The 17,914-nt window shown below is 42.0% G+C and overlaps 1 protein-coding gene across 22 annotated transcripts in view; it reads left to right on the forward strand.

Annotated features, from left to right (window-relative positions):
* Positions 1-545: 545 nt before the first annotated feature.
* adgrb2 (adhesion G protein-coupled receptor B2) overlaps positions 546-17,914 on the forward strand; it is a 215,074-nt gene continuing 197,705 nt past the window's right edge. For 10 of the 22 annotated variants that reach the window (XM_034236716.1, XM_034236721.1, XM_034236720.1 and 7 more), the window contains exon 1: positions 547-1,326. The gene's annotated coding sequence lies outside the window, so the exon portion shown is untranslated. Of the gene's footprint in view, positions 1,327-17,914 lie in introns of all 22 variants that reach the window. The other 12 variants (XM_034236733.1, XM_034236735.1, XM_034236734.1 and 9 more) reach the window with 3 other exon arrangements.

Below are 17,914 nucleotides of genomic sequence, written 5' to 3' on the forward strand. Positions count from 1 at the left end.
CACTCATCACCTGTTAGAGAATGTTATATAAGCACGAAATCTGAAGCCATGAAAACAATTCCATAATTGCATGTTTTTAATTATTATTTTTAGGAATTGGCTTTTTAGCTTAATGCAGGGTTAATATGAAAAGTCTAAATAGAGCCAAATATTTTCTACATTTGATAAGACTTATGGTAGAGGCCCAGAAGAGCTGACAGGAACATACTGTTTATATCGTAAAACACTATCTTTTTTTTATTGACTATGTAAAGATGTGTAAATTGGATGCTAATTCCTTACAATAGGGTTTGAATAAAATGTTAAGCCTTTTATTTGCTCTATTAAACCAACTATTACATGATAAATACTTTGGAAGTAGCCTAGACTGATGACAGACAAACAGGTAAACGTGGTCCATATAGGTTGAAAAGTGGATAGTATACTTTACATGTGATCTTTCTGTATTTGGAAACTGCACGTGCTGACGTCACTACGGGTGATGTTAGTGGAGGAAGAGTTTCGTTGTGAACGCGCCTGACGGATCCCTGGCGGAGGGCAGCGAGGGCGCGCATCTCTGTCCTCCGCTTGTGAAGCGACTGCAGGGGAGCCAGATGCCCGACTGTGAGCCGCTGCCTGTGGATACACATCCCAAATGCCAGAGCAGGCGAGAGCCACAGACACATTTCACCATATGACAGGGAAGAGGACAGAATAGACGGAGTAAGATTTTTTTAATTTCTGAATATATAACCTTTTACCTCCCTTGTTGTCTCTGTTACAACCTCTGCTTCAAATGAAGAGCTGCCTTGGACTTGGAGTACCGGGCATCAGTAGAACACAAATCCGTTATCCCACTCAGCCCCTGCTGCTGCGGTGCTGCTGCCTGTGAGTGGCTCATCTCATTGCATTGGATTATACAGCGTGTCTATATGCGCAAAACCATGGAGATTATATGACGTGGATTTATTTTTTGAACAAAACTGGACATCTACAAAAGCGACGTGTCCTGTTCTTTTAATTTTCTCGCCTTGCCTTTTTATTTTGCGTTTTTCTGTTCCGTTTTCTCTTTTGATCTATGGCTACTTTATGATTTCATGTCCTTAGCGATCGTTCCTTATTTTCATTTATTTATTTTTTTACACTTGTTTTTTTTTGGAGACGCAGAAGTGGGATGCCTCGCAGAGAACATTTGTGGGGAGAAGAATCCGCGCAACAGCGAGGGTGAATGAATGATAGTCTCCCTCTCCATCTGAGACGTGCCATGGATGGGAAACTTAATTTGTATCCACGGAACCGATCGGGGAATATCCTTCGCTTCAAATAACTACTGCTGACAGCGATCAGGTAATGCATTTCGTCTTTTTAACTCAACATCTCTGTAAAACCGTTTGACTGAGTCTTTGCGCCAGAATGCAGCCTGCCGGTTTATGTATTTGATTAATGACATCCCTGTGAAAAGATCAGTGAGTGAAATGAAATCCAGATTATCTGACGCATAGATTTAAGGGGGAATTGGACCATCATTTCCCCTAGTTTTGCTGTTTCAAGACTGAAGTGTATCGGCAGTTATCCGCGGGGATGAGATATCTGTGAACCTGTAGGCTACGGAAGTACCAGTCACAGAAAATCCCCAAATACATCTCAGCAGTTGAATTACAGCCCATTAGTCGAACACAGGTGGACAGCAGTAGCCCCTGCATGCTGAATCTCTCAGTGGGAGACACAGGCAGCTGTATGGTTGCCTCTAAAGCCGCTGGCAGACCTGTAACTTTGCGCAATGGCCAATACGACACACACACTCACGCACACACTGCACATTGTGCGCACATAGCCTGCTCAAACACTTTTATTTCCACCTTTACTGACTCGTCTCTCTCAACACTTTCACATGCTCATGTCCGCCGCCCCCTACACACACACACACACACACACACACACACACACACACACACACACACACACACACACACACACACACACACACACACAATGATGGTGTTCTCTTCCCTCGTTGGGGGTTTGCCACGATGCCATTTTGAGTTTAGAATTACATTTCTGAATCAGAGCTGCTCCACCCGCACTTAAGCCTTTTCAACACTGCCAGGAAATGATTCTGGTCGGCAGAATGCCTTCTTCACGCATATCTGTAACATTTGGTCAGAGTGCTTTTTGCAATGTTTCTTCCCGCCTGTGCGCCTGGGTGAGTGGGTGCCTTCTGCCGATGAATGCTAAAGAGCCAGGATGTACCAAAGACGCCAGTGAGTGTGCAGTGGAGATTGAAAGAGGGGGCTGCTTGATTTACATCCGTACTGGCATCTCACGACGTAACAGAAAGCCCTTTGAAAGCTACCTGATCACGCACTGAGGTCCGGTTTATTAGCGGGAGCCTCTGGCTGTGGAGTGCGTCTGCCGCAGTGTCGCCTCTTGGTACCTGCTCCCAGCCTTTTCGGAGTTATTTTTAGTAGATTCATAACTATGTGGGGGAGTTTATCGAGAGTCTAAGAAAAACTGCTCCTCAAACGCTGGCGATCAGGTTGCTCCTGTGACGATGAACCGGCATGACAACGGGAGTGCAAAGGAGCCTCCGAGCGTCCTCTGTCTCTCTTCCTCCGTCTCTCTTCCTCCACCCATCTGTTGAGTTTACAGTGTGTGCGCTTCCTCCGCACGCATCTCAAAACAAACTCCCTACTATCAAACCACTTTAACAATGGGAAGTGACACACATGGCAGAGGCAACCTCGATGCTTGTATTCCATATAGCCATATGGCATGTTTCACAATTTCCTTCTTCACCCCACTTATTCACCACTGAGTCAAGCTCTGCTACAGCAGTCCGTGGGTGAACTGGTGGAGGCTCTTTAACAGGGACACTGATTCATGAGCAGTGACTGTCTCTTTGCACCATTTAGGATGTGGATTAGCAGGTCAGATTTAGCCGGTATAATCATGTTCTAAAAAGAAAGCATGTGATGGCTTATTAAGAAAGTCACAACAACACTATTCATGTTTACCCTACATCATTAAAGCAAACGTGACTATACCTCCATAGAGCTCTCTGTGCAGCCATGTCTCCTCCCTGACTGTGAGCAGTGAATAACCCGAATATTTTCACTCCTTTTATTTTTTTTAGACGCAGTGAATAACCTCGTTTGTTTTATTTCTCCAGGCTGCTGTCGGATCTAATGGAGCCGGCAGGGCCGTGTCCCCTTTTAGCAGAGATGAGCAAAGCTTGGATGATGGCTGATGAGTTAGATGTGAGAGAAGGCTCCTTTTTAACACCGCTGCGTAGAGGACAGGGGGTGGGAGGGAGCCATTGGTTCAGTAAGTCTCTCACTCTAACATAGTATAATTTGCCATTTAAACTCCCAAGCTTGCTAATGGTTTCCACTCAGAGGATCTGTATCAGATTCATCCTGAGAACATGCAAAGCGGGGACTAATTTGCTCACAGAACGTCGCTTTGCAAAGATGCGGTGGTATGATATTTTTTTCTTCCTTCCAGATAAAATGGTTCTGCTCTTGGTTATGCAACTACAGGACAGCTACATATAATCTAGATTTATTATGGCTACTCATACAGAATGTGACACAATTTACCTTTAAGAGACTTATCACAATCATTTTTTTAGAGCAACACTATTTGGGTGCCTGTTGACAGCGTGCTCCATGGGTTATGAAGGCAGGTAATTGTTCTATTAAAAAAAAAAGGGTTGGTGTTCAATGCTTTTTAACTATTTTTTTTTCGAACAATACTTCATTAACTCTATTGGATATGGGATGGATAACCCTAAACCTGGTAAATGATCACCGTTAAACCCATAAGGCCAGATATTATCAGGGATCATTAGGCGTATTCACACCGGAGTACTTTTACCCGTACTTTTCCCGTTTAGTTCCGTTAGTTACCCCCCTTTGTCGTGCCTGCTAGAGAGGTGGGACTATCCTGGGGAGAAAAAAGTACCAATTTCGATTGGCTGGGCGAATTGCAAACCACGCCCCGTAAAACTCTGAAAAGTTTTGTGAAGCCGCCATTGTATTTGCTGGCATTAGCATTATTAGCATTAGCATTAGCCCTGCGAACCAACGGAGAGAGAATAACTTATGGCAACACAAAAGAAAACATGGGAGCGGTGGAGATGAGGAGGTGTCGGCGTTCTGGCGATTTACTCGGAAGGCTTCAGTAGAAGCTGCTGGGAGTCCCAGCAGCTTGAAGCCAGTCCCCAACTCCGGGGACTTCTGGCCGGGGACTTCTGGCCGGGGACTTCGGGTGGCAGTATACGCCGTGAAGTTGTTCCATGGTGTTCCATGGGGGTACTAAGAGCTGGCACTAAGTGCTGTGCACTAAGTACGGCAAAGTACTTGGTGTGAAAGCAGCTATTGAGAAAATGTGCTTTTCTGTTATTTGTAAAACATTTGTTTGTGATCGTTCCTGACGGCTCAAGTATTAGACCTTCAACTAGATATGAGTGGTCCACAATTTATCATTGATATCATATTGACATCTATGTATTGTCTTTCTGGCCAAAGCCCATAAATATGGAAAGCAAATATTGTTATAACAATCATTTTGTATGAATGCGGTCAATAATAAATATATACATTATTCTAGACAACAAACTTCATTAGCTTGTTGATTATACAGTTCTATGGCAATACGACTATACGAATGATACCGGGTGTCATATTTCTGAGGGAGCATATCTGCCATCTTTCTGTTTGTGGTTTATTTTCTTTAGCTTGGAGTGGTTACAGAAGCAAAGCCCTCTGCTTGGCGTGCTCTTTGACAATCTGGCCGAGGCCATGTGTCCCCGGCCTCCAGAGATCTCCTTTTAGCTAGAGCCTCTTTTCAGGGAGCTCCTTGTGATTCCAAGCAGGATTTTCTGAATGATATCAAGTGATGTGTTACATTCAGATGCGTACTGCTCAGATGGCACTACAAGGTTGTTTGAAAGCTGATCAGCATTGCAAGATGTCATGTAGATAAATGAAGTATTTTCTTTATTGAGGTGTAGAGGTGTATCATTTTTGGATCCCATGCAGGTGTCGGATATGAATGTAGCATAAATGCATAGCTGTATCTGGTCGTGAAAAGTCCTCCCTTAAATGTAATATAAACGTCATTCACATGATTTGAAACATTTCAGATTTGAATGTGAATGAGACCTGAAAAAAAACATATTAAACAAATAAAATGGGTCAAAGCACAGCAGGAAGGTTACTGAGAAATGAGTCTGCGTGTATTGACCGTTTCATCAATGAATGATCATCTGTTCAGCTGTTGGCAAAGCAAATGATGGTGTGACACATATCAGCTGAAGATGTATGGAAAGCACCCAGATCTGTGGCAGTTTTATTAGGCCTGTGATACGAATAACATCTTCAATATCCGCCCACATGTCATGCACTAATGGTGGCAATGCAAAATCTTCCTCCTTCTCTCTCACACACATGCTGTACACCCGTCTCACCTATCTCTCTATTTCACATCCCATTTTCACTCTAGCAACACTGATGGGCAAAAGCGTACAGTGCTCAAAGGGGTAGTGGCACATGTTTGTGTGTGTGTGTGTGTGTGTGTGTGTGTGCGCGTGTGTGTGTGTGTGTGTGCATGCTGTCTAAAGAGTGCATATGGAGTAGGGGCCATGCGACAGCTCGGTCTTGCCTGGATCGCTGCACCCTGGCTGGGCCATTGTTCCTCTGACACCCCCTTACACACACAAACACACACACTCCCCTTCACTGGCCTTAACTAACAAGCTTCCTGCTCTCCATTCCTCCTTATCATATCTTTTTTTTCTTTTATTCTTTAGATATGTATACATTGTAGTGTTCCTTGTTAAGATATTATCCTAATGGCTTGAATGGTTTCATGATTTGTCCTTTTAGTTTGGCCACGGCTTGGCGAGAAGAGGAAAAATAGAAGAAAAGATAATGAGATTATGCCTCTCAAATGAAATATGTTATGTTATATGACCATGGTCTGATTATGTTTTACATAAAAGGTTACCAATAGTTTTGCCAAACATGGTGCCATATTAAGTAGCAGGGCTTATCGTTGAAAGACTTCGGCACAGCAGACATGGCACATAATTGGTTGAAAGGGCCCATGAGTCTATTTTCTGTATTATTGTGTGGTTTTATTTTATCAACGCTTTATTCATTTTCACTTCCAATGTCTGGATATACTTTATAAATAAGAGTTTACTTCTCGTTGAAATGCATTATCAGTGGCAAAACATGGCCTCAAAATTACAATTTCTTTGGACGTTCAATATATCCGACCAAAAAAGTAATTATCCTGACAGACCTAAATGAACTATGGAAGGTCTGGGTTTCAAAGTGAATAATACACCATCATGCTAAAATGTCTTAGTAGGGAAATAATATGGAGACGTAAAAGGGATCATCGGTGAAATATTACCAAAGGGCAAGTACTTTCCTCTTGTGCCCTCCTCAGCGTCATACATGGTGCCCTCCTACTTCGTATGCTCTGCCACGCTCCATTTGGAGTCGCAGATGCCTCTGTCAGTGGGGCAGCATTCGTTTGGCTCGGCCCCGGGTGACTGTGTCAATATTTGCAGTGAGAGCCATTTTGTTTTGTGCGCTCTATAAGCATGAGTGGGCTTGGCAGAGGCTAAGGCTAAAATAAAATCAACAGGAAACAAAAAAAACCCAGCCCTATAGACTCGCTCTCTACAATTAATTAAGCCTTTTGGCAAGTTAAGTGAAAGGATGGGGCCTCATTGAGAATAGATTGGGGTTGGGGTTGCAGGAGGATAAGGGGGGAAGAGAAAACAAAACCAATTAATTGCCTTGAATTGCAGGGATAATTCACATCTCTGATTAATATTGATCGCACGAGAGATAAGAAACTGCCACAATACAACCATAGAGAACAGTTAATAATTCTCCCTGTGCAAAGATGAACCAGGAGATTCTGCTAGACAATGACTGAGCTTTTTGAGCTTTATACCTGGTGTGTGTGTGTGTGGATATTTGTTTTTGCACACACCTATATGTGACTGACTGCATCCCAGCAGTAATATTTGGCTTTTATGTAATGTTTTTCATAATGTGTGGCCCTTGGGGACGGAGAAAGAGCAGGAGCTGGCAGATTGTATTGATTTAGAGCATCTAAAGTTGCTATTTTATAGCGCATTACAGTGGGGGCCTGCAAGGATCGCCTAAACTTATAATGTTTTCATGATTGCTTTTTCTTTGGTTGCATCTCAGCAACTTACTGAACTCTCTCACCTTTTTATGTCTCTAGTTGTCTCCACTTGCTGTTGTCACCTAATTCTTATTTTTGCTTACTCTTATTATGTAATGTAAGATGTCCATACTCCCGACACCTACCGAAATACAGATTTGCTCATGCACAACCATGCGGTTAGTCCCACTGCTTAAGTTTGCATCAGAGGGCGAATACTCATTTGCTTTAGCACATTGGCCTTGTCATCTGCTGTGACACCCATCGGCCTCCATTACGGCTCCTGGAGGAGGACGCTTCGTGTTTGCGGGCCAACCAGTGGAAAGCTTTGCCCCCCTGACTCCTTTGTGGTGTGATCTAATGGGATCTGATCTGTGCATGTGCGTGTGTGTCCAGTGTTGCGAGTCTAGGCTTGGCAAATACGATGTTTAGTTCATCTAAGACCTTGTTGTGGGAAATGGTGAAATATCACAGAAGTTGGCCCTACGGTAGGGTTATATTATTGTAGCTGCAATATGTGTAGCTTTTCAGGTTAGAGTTTATTCAATGAAGTTTATATTCTTTCCTTTGGTCAAAATGTATCATCAGTGTTGCTTTAATTGAGAAAAAATTGCCTTTATTACCTTACGTTTTGCTACTAGCACTGCGCCACAATGACCTGTCAAACACAATGTCCATTATACGCTTAATTATTTTGAATGCAACCATAACTTTCAACATACAAGGACCACATGTTGTTTTAAAAAAAGACTTGCAGCTAGCAAGCTAATACATCAAGTGAGAAGTAGGGTCATTGTCTTATAAACTTCTTCACAATCTGCCATTGTTTTTTGTAACCAGAAGAGTCTCACCCTGCTGGACACTAGAATATGCTTTGCTCGCCTGTTTGAATAAAGGTTGAGACAACAAAATGTGACTTTCAGGGAGTAACATGCTGTGAATTTTACGTGCTGCCAATTTTCATGTTTCATTAGTTCCGGGCAAGTCTGTGTGTATGATGCATGTGCAATTATCCGTGTGTGTGTGTGTGTGTGTGTGTGTGTGTGTGTGTGTGTGTGTGTGTGTGTGTGTGTGTGTGTGTGTGTGTGTGTGTGTGTGTGTGTGTGTGTGTGTGTGTGTGTGTGTGTGTGTGTGTGTGTGTGTGTGTGTGTGTGTGTGTGTGTGTGTGTGTGTGTGTGTGTGTGTGTGTGTGTGTGTGTGTGTGTGTGTACACCCTCCTCAGGTCCAGTGGCTTGTCAAAACTACAGCTTGTGTATATTTTTATGATGAAACAAAGTGGACAGGTGGATTTCCAGCCCAGAGGCATGCTGGGTAGAATCACAGTTTGGCAGGTGTGGACATTTGACGGTGCGGAGTTGCCATGGAGACAATTATCTAAATCCCTGTGGTGCATACTGTATAATCTTGTTTTCTGTACATGATAAAAACTGTGGGCTTGTGATTAATGGAGATTGATTGTGCTTGTGTTTCTCGGTGTGAGTCCATGTGTTTGTTTGCACAGGCTAATATGCATTCTTCAACGTCTCATTTATAAATTCTGTTGAACTTGATTGTTACAGAGTGAGAAAAAAAAGGTGAACAGTAAATAGAGACGGTCAGAGGTCTTACTTTAATAGCTTTAGACTGCGCTAAGAAAGTTGCATGCTAATGTTGCTCTCCACAGTGAATAAAAGTCTGCATATATTAATGAAGTAGTTCTCGATTACTGTTAAATGGACTCAGTAAAGGAGACTTGAAGTAGGAAGTGTAAGAAAAACAATTGTCAGCATCCAGATTACTGCACCAATTTAGAACTGCACTCTAACATGGTGAAACTAACAATTGACTAAAATGTATGCAACTCAACCAGCAATGTTGTTTTTTTATAATCTCCACATTCTTCTTCCCTGTCACAGCCTTCCGCCTACTTTTCCCACAATTCAGCTGACATTTAAGTTTGGGATTTTGACATGTTTTAAGATAGTAGCAAACTAATATAGCCTAGAGCCCATACAATCAATGATAACTTGTGACCAGTGTGAGGGCTGGTTAGTTCATTTCTTTTTAACTCCATACCCCCATATTTGTCATATTTTTAAACTTGAAGTTGTCATCACTCAAGAAAGATTTTTAATCAAAAACAAGGTTTAGAAAATAGCTTTGCACTCAACCTAAGATATTTCCTAAAGAGATTTCTAGCAGCTTTGGACATATTTGGCAGATTTTGTATTGAATCAAGGTTGTTAAATGGACTATTTATCACAATTGAGTGTACTTGTTGTGACCCATGCATTCTTTGTATCCACAATTCCCCCATGGCTGAATTACCTTTTAAGGCTTGGTACAAATCCATCTCTATTGTCAGGATTGGTACACTCCAACTATTACTACACAACCTGTTAGATTGGTAGATCTAGTGGAACATTGACACAGCCTGGGAAGAAGGCTTCAGAAGTGCAGCTAAATTGTGCACTTAGGTATATGAAATAGCACATTTCTAGTTCCATTTTCCATTCACTTCACTACAACATTTCAACTCATGCAAGGGGCCTGGAGCTGCAGTGCAGGGTGTTGCAGACAGGCAGTGGTGTGATGTGTGGAGGAGCTTTCTGGAGGGTTGTGGTTTTGGGTTTTTTCTGTTGCTCCCTTTTAGTGCATTTGCAGTCTGTCTCTCTTGGCAACCAACATCAAGTGTATGTGTCCCTATTGTTCATGGGAGGACAGATGTTGGCTTTAAAAACACAAACTGTGGATTTTGTGACTGGCTTTTGGGGTTTTGTGACCGTTCAGATGGCCCAATTTAACAACGTACCAAGAGCTTTCGTTGTTCTCTTGTGTCTCCCTTTTGGACCATCATCTTTTGTCGCTGTCTCTGTGTATTCATCAAGTGGAGTCACAGGCTTCTTCATAGCATGGGGAAGCTGGGAAAATGTGCCTGACACATCTTTGTCTCAGTTGTAGCAGCAAATCTGGGCCTAGATGCTTCTGTTAGAATCTTTATATACAAATAATGATTTTACGCCACCTTTTTAAATTCCACTATATATATAACACAAGTAAAGGGCAGATTTCATCACATTTCCTATGGAGCCGGACGTAAACAGGTTTTCTCCCAGCACGGGTGGAGAGAAGGTGGAGAGCAGCAAATATAAATCCAACAGCAGCAGGGAAGGGGAAAAAATGGTTATTTTGATCTGGGAGAAACCGCTACTCTTCCACAAACCATGGGATTAAGTGTGATGGCATGGTGTTATGGTGTCCTTATCGGTCAAGTTTGATTTGCTTTGGTGTCTTTTTAATAACAATAGCAGGCTTTACATATAATAGGCTTAGTGTTCAAAACCATTGGTTCTTTTTCCGAAAGCAAGTCCGGAAAGTTTAATGGGAATGGTCGTCGCAGGTAAAGGTATTAAAACTTTTAAGAAGTCATCTTTAATTAAAGCACATTCATGAGTCTATTATGGATATAGTCCTTTGTGGCTGCAGTGTTCATTATTTACCTTCTCAAGGGAAACTGAGCATATTGAAAAAAAAAACAACCTCTGCAAAGAAAATCGGGCTTGCAACTTCTCGAAATGAGTTACTGCAGTTAATAACATGACTCTGATTTTCATGGAGTACCATAGAGGAATATGAGTCTTTCACAGCGGGACTGAGGACCCTTCACAGATGCCTTGTGTAATTTACCGTCTCCACACTAAACAACGCGACCAGAGCAGAGGCTGTGTCATCATGCGGCCTCCTGCTAGCATCACAGCAATTAGACAGGTAAATGAAATGGGAGGGTTGCAGAGGCCAAAACTGTAATTAAACTTGGAGAGAGAGGCCACTGGGCTCTTTTTGAAATACTGCCCTATTGTCTCATACAGCATGAAGGCATTCCCTCAATGGCCCGAGTGTGTGTTCTTCATTAATATGGTTTATCTGTCCTGTTTATATGTGTACACAGAAACGTTGAGACCAATATGATATAGTGTTAAGAAATGACTATTTAAAGCACTTCAGAGTTGCACAGACCGTTAGGATACCTGCCCAAACATGAGACTGTTTATGCAGAATGGTAACATTTCAGCAATAATACATGAATTGAGCATACGTCTCTAGATGTATGACACTTGTCTACTACACAAGTTATGTGAGATTTTGAACGGATGTTTTGCCAACGTTTTTTATGCTAAACGCGCCTCCCCCAATTGACTTAAATCCTTTGAAGATGTTGCAAGCATTTTGTATTTTTGCTCACTGTTAATGCAAATGAGAAAGGTTCATCTGAAGGTTAGGAGTAGCTCAACATTTATTCAAAATATCCCCATTATTTAAATCTCTAAAAGTGGGAACACCAATATTAAAGACTTAAGTGTTGTTGCAGAGCTTGGGTTAGGCTAGCGTCAGTAAAGTGTCAAAATGTGTAGATGAACAGTAGCAAATCTCACAAGTATAAAGTTATCAATAGTGTTAGTATGAATTTGTGTGGATCACATGCAATGTTGTGTGGCACGCAGGATTTCTGTGAACAAGTTAAAGCATGTTGTGTTCTCACCAATTGGTCTGACAGATAAACTGAGCCTTAATGACATCCCCCCTTGTGTCTCATGTGGTTTATAGAAAGTAATAGCACCAATATGATAGCTGGAGCTCTGATTTGTTTCATCATATCTGGTCTGTGCTGAAACCACTCCTGTGAGTGTGCTCTGCTGACATGAAGGTGGTTTGGTCTGCGCTAAACAGAGGCTGTAAAAGACCAAAATGAATTGTTTGTTTGGTCGAGTATAAGGCTAAAGCTTCGTGGCATACTGCCTCACCAAATTGTCCGAGTGTTAACTGGAAGCTAGAACGGCCACATAGTGCAATATGAGTTGTTAATCATCCTCCGTTCCTCAGCAAATTGAAATGAGATGCCTAGGGGTCTTGCAAAACCTCATACATCCAAAGAGTTAAGCTATTCTGGGAGTATAACAAAGTACAGGGTGAGTGTCCCTGCCCTGATCTTTTAATGCATATCTCCAGTGAAGCCTCAATGCAGGATCATAAAGAATCTTTTCGAGCAGCAGCAGATGGCACAATTAGAGGTAAAAGGTTTCCATGCGTGTGGAGGATTGGAATTGTATCCGTTTAAAACCCCGCCATGAAACATAGCTCATAGTAATGGTTCTCTTATCAAATAACTTCCATTTAATCAGTAATACGTTTGTTCCTTTTTCATTTCAAATCCAGAAGATGCTCAAGTTTTAGATGGTTTGCTTTTTCTCCGTTATCCTCAGTGGCTATCCACTGTTCAAATATTTTTACGATATTTGATGTGCACACACCTAATTCACCTTAGAGTGCATACTGTATCGCAGCAGTTGTTGACACTAATTCACATCATCTCCCTGATGTTAACCGTGTTTATTATACCGAGAAAATATCGGACTTTACATACTGAAGTGATTCAATCTCTCCATAGGACCCCAACTCTGCAGCAAAATAACTGCATGTTCCCTGCATCTTGTCCCTTTTTTCTATGTTGATGTAGTAGTTCCCTCCTGAGCTTTGCGCTATGTGCATAGTCAAACACACACACCACGGTTCCCTCTAAGTAGCAACACATAGTACATATACACAGCGTGACACATTCTGACACATGGAATCTTGTCCTGTTACAATTACAGCTCTGCAGATTCCCTAATCCAAGAATACTTTCTGAGCTGTGCTTTTCTCCAGAGGAGTTCTTTGTTGCTATGTCATTTTTCTCTTGCTGCTTGGGACTCGCAGAGGCACTTAGTGTAATCCGTTGATTCTGACAATGAAGTGAATATGACGACTGTGATCTTAAAAGGACAGGGTGGAAACGAAACGCACATAAGATACAGAGTAAACAGGACGGCTCCATCAAGTTCAACATAATATTCCCATAGGATCCACTTTCAACTTGACAGTTACACGTTTTACCCTCTTTATGTTCATGTATAGCTGATTCACCAGCATAATCTGAAACATAATCTCTTTTTAGATACATTTGGAGCTTTTTAGTACACTTGCACCCGGTCACTACACATGAACCTTAAAATCAGCCATTAGTATCACATGAGTTTCTCTATGTGTGCTCTAGTGAAGAAGAAAATCCCCGGTGATGCTTTGATAGGTTTTATTGCTTGCAGCCTGGCAGCGTTTTAATTCCCCTTGCGGTTTCAGTATCATAGCAGCCCAATCTCCTCTCACCACACCATCAGCACCTTACTCCCGGACCCAATTTAGCTGGTGATCCTAAATCTAGCACGCTGGAGACTCGAGAGATTCAGAACAGTGTACTTGGTGGAATAGCAACCCGTAATGTAATTAGATGCTGCCAATCTCTCACAATCGCTTGGGAACCGGGCTGGTGGGTCTCTTAATGGAGATGGTTTCTGCATGCACGTATCCTTTGGAAGTGGAGCAGAACTCACTCTCAACCCAGTATGTTAAACATCAAAGTATCTTGTTAAAATGCCCGTTGTTGTGAGTGTCCCCCGTTGGATCTGATCTCATTTGCTAAATGATGCTTTGTTAAACTTACACGTCTTGTAATACAAATTCATGACATTCGAAACGCAGCCAGGCTTTCTATAATTAGGAGCGAGGGGTTATTTGCTTGCACACAAAAATGTTCATCTGTTGGGAATATTGAAGATGGAGGGTCATTTAATATGTCACCTCTTTGAGATGCTTATTTTGCAAATAAATTAATATCACACAGTCTAGTATATATTCGCTAAAGTGATATTATCATCAAGTATCTCATCTCAAACTGAGACACTTTGTACTTTCTCGACACATATAGGGCCAGTATAATTATGGGTGAATTATAGTGGCTGATGGTGGTTTAAATCCTGTACAGCTTAAGATGGGATGAGAATGTAGCTTATGGGGCTCTTTCCTCCACTAAATCTATTACCAAAGTCATCCCAATGCTTGGGCCATCCATTAAGGCTTTTTAGGGTTTTTATGACATGGCAAATATAGGAAATATGAGTCGCTATTAATGACCTCCAACTGGAAGATTAACCTGTAAAAACCTACAGTATAGGACGTTCTCACGCTATAGAGATATGGGAGACATTGGATGAAGTGTGCAGACACACCCTGCTAAAGCTGTGGATATGTGCTGTGGAATCTGCTGAGGACTGACTTCACTGTACTCAACATGTGGTCTGTTCTCCCTCAAGGCAAGGTTAAATGGCTGTAAATACTTATCGAGCGAATGAGAGTGCAGGTCTGATCACATGAATCACAGAGTGCATATAGGAGCGTGTGTTTCGGTGTGTGGTTCTCACTGTGGATTTGCCTACGTGAGCGTGTATGCAAGCGCCTGGCAGTGAAATGATAGGACTTTCTCTGTGTGTGTGTGTGTGTGTGTGTGTGTGTGTGTGGTGTGTGTGTGTGTGGTGTGTGTGTGTGTGTGTGTGTGTGTGTGTGTGGTGTGTGTGTGTGTGTGTGTGTGTGTGTGTGTGTGTGTGTGTGTGTGTGTGTGTGCACTGTGTGTTTTGAAGGGCCAACTTGTGTGAGAGCTACTGTCAGAGCTGGACAGCAGAAGGTGGCACATATATAAGAGGCTACTGGCATTATTAACCCCTCACTGGGCTGAGTGAAGCAAGCAATTACAACCAGTCATGTGGCTGTCATATTGCCACAGGGAGACAGCTCTAACACACACACACACACACACACACACACACACACACACACACACACACACCCACACACACACACACACACACACACACACACACACACACACCACACACACACACACACACACATTGACAGACACACACAGTAGCCTATCACATATAATAACTTTGATTAAAGGATAATAGTAATAGTAGTGGTATTATTCCTACTTCTAATTAGATTGCATTCACAGAGGTTATTGCTGTTACCATAGACGTCAGCAGCAATGATAAGGACTACAAAATCATTTAAATACAATTATTTGAAGGCAAGATATATTTTATAGTTTCACTTGTTTACAAACGTTCTTATTCTGAATGTTACATGCCCCGTTGGAAAATGTATGTTGCCGTGTCCAAAGTTGTAAAGACAATGTGATCATGACCAAAATAAATTATGGCAAATATCATAATAAACTAAAAGGACACATGGAGGGCGCAGACCAGAGATGGCACAAGTACACACATCCTTTACTCAAGTAGAAGTACAGATACTTGTGTTTAAATATCCTCTGGTAAAAGTAGAAGTATGGGCTTTGAAATGTACTTTAGTAAAAAGTACCCATAACTAGCAGCTGTTTTAAAGAGTACCTGACCTCCCTTTATATTAATAGAACAATAATGTCATTGTTAGCTAATGAATGTTTCCATGCTGAACAACGGCAACATGACAACATTTCCATTGGTCCCTCTTCTTTAGAGAAGACCAGGAACTGATGGATACACGGATCGTGTTCAAATCAAGGCACGCAATGACTCTAAATAATAATGATCACGCACCAAACACACATTCAGACTAAAGGAACCAGCTGTTTGGAAAATGAGAGAAGTAGAAAGTTCAGGTATTTCTGTTAGAAATGTAAGAGGTAAAAGTAAAAAGTCGTGGAGTAAAGTACTCATACCAGAAAAATGTACTTAAGTACAGTAACGAAGTATTTGTACTCCACTACTTCCCACCTCTGGCGCAGACCGCTGCTAACGGCGTGTGTCGCCGCAGTGAAGTGATCACAATGCACAACGTCACATTCTACCTTTGAGTACACGTTTCTAAAAGGCTTTCCTTTCTTCACATTTTCTCTGTTTGCAGCCATCACCCCTGCTACATCTCCTCATTATTTTTCGGTGGTACAAACACTCCGACAACCCCAACTCTCTCCTTCTCGCGCTCTATTTCAGGGTGTTAAGCTGCTGAGCACGAACAAACCTGCTCACAGCCGTACAGTATATCTGATTAAATCGATACCTATTTCTCCCTCTCACACTTCTTCTTTTCTTTCCCCTCGGTACTGACTGCGGTTAGCCGTGGTGGGATGATTGGACGGCGATACATCCACAGGCTCTCTCTCGTCTCTGTGAGATAGATAGATTAGCAGAGGGGGAGTAAGATCAGTGAGAGGGCTTCGCCATGCTGCGCTGCAATAAGGTGTTAGCAGATCCATCAGTGTAGCACGCTTACTGGAAGCCAACCCAAGCTTACTGGACTTGCTCCTGATGCGATGTAACTCCTCCATCTCCTTTTCCCTTCACGTCCGCCGTTAACACCTAATTTGGCCAACAAGATACCAGATCGAGATGTCTTACAAATATTCTCTACGGTTTTCCTCCACCAGTGTTGCCTGTCAGAGACACATATCTCTCACAGGTGTCCATTTTCACCTCCGTTCTTTCCTCTCTGTGCTGTCACTTCCATGTATTCCTTTTCCATATAGTGAAAGCTGAAGAGTGTCACATTTGTTTGCATCTCCAATGAGAGTTAAACCTCCCTTCACCTCGATCGGTCTCTCTCCGTGTGGAGGAAGGTTTATTATTATCTGGAAGCAGAGCATATGAATCTGTTTTCTTTTTTTTGTGACCCCGGGAGGTCAGTTTGCCGCATCTCTGTCCAGATGTCTTTGTTGTTCTTCTTTCTCTTCAGTTTTACCATCTGCTTCAGCTTCTTCAATTGTGTTTTGATGCCTTTGTGCTTGCTAAGGTCCTTAGTTGAAGGAAAATGTGAGGAGCCACAGTACTTTAGTTAGTACAGCGGGTCCCATCACAGTATACTGAGCACACATAAACACGCTCATCTCAGCCATTAATTCATGACTCAGCCAGGAGGCCAACATTGTGAGCGAAAGTGGGGATGTGTGGTGCCTTTGTGTTTGCTCTTTTATCAACATCTAAAGGCTTTCCTGTGCTCATGTCTTCACACACGTACCTCTGTGTATAGCTGTCCATTCCTGTTACTCTTAGCTGTGTCACTCCCTTACTAGATGTTATCGTGCTGCACACACGCTTAAAGGCGGTGTTTCCCTTCTTAAGCTTTCTTACATTAGAGGTTTGTCAAAAAACATCTTTCAGACCGGCTGCTACAAGCTGGCTGTCTTTGAAAATGTAGTTTTCTGTGCGTGGTTTTGAAACTCTTTTAAGTCCTTGAGCTTGCAAACACATGTCTTTCTGTCTGTCTCTCACTGTCTTCAAACGTCAGCTGGTGAACAAATGTCCTTTTCGGTAACACTATGTTTTTCAGTCTGCCACACATGGGGGGAACTGTAGGCTACTAATGCAGCTGACAGGACCTTACATTGATTAGATGTAAATACTATATTGATTATTGTCTTTTGGACAATGCATTTACAAAAAAGAGTTGCCTATCAACTTGAATACTTTGTTCGACATCAACACTGGTTCTTGCAATTGAGAGTTTATGAAAAATTGTTAGCAAGCAAGCAGGGAAGTTGAAATGGTTAGCCAATATAAATGGATTACATCTGAAAAAGAGAACTGACTTAAAGTATTGGATAGCCAGTTTAAATAGTTGACTTGCCCAAGTGAATAGATAATTGAGCTATTGAAACGGTTGGCTAAAAGTAAAACCAGGGAGTTGAAATGGTTTACTAGCTAGAAGTAACACAAATTAAATATCACAAATTAAAAGAAAAACAGAAATAGCATAAGCTATTATCAGCTAGCTAGCTATTCTAAGCTAGTCTATAGAGTAATGGATGAACAGTTGAGAAAGTTAGCGTAAACAGTGGAAATGTTTAACTAGCCAAAGAAAAAGTTTGAAATATACG

Source organism: Gymnodraco acuticeps, unplaced genomic scaffold (genome assembly GCF_902827175.1).
Source record: "Gymnodraco acuticeps unplaced genomic scaffold, fGymAcu1.1, whole genome shotgun sequence".
NCBI lineage: Eukaryota > Metazoa > Chordata > Actinopteri > Perciformes > Bathydraconidae > Gymnodraco > Gymnodraco acuticeps.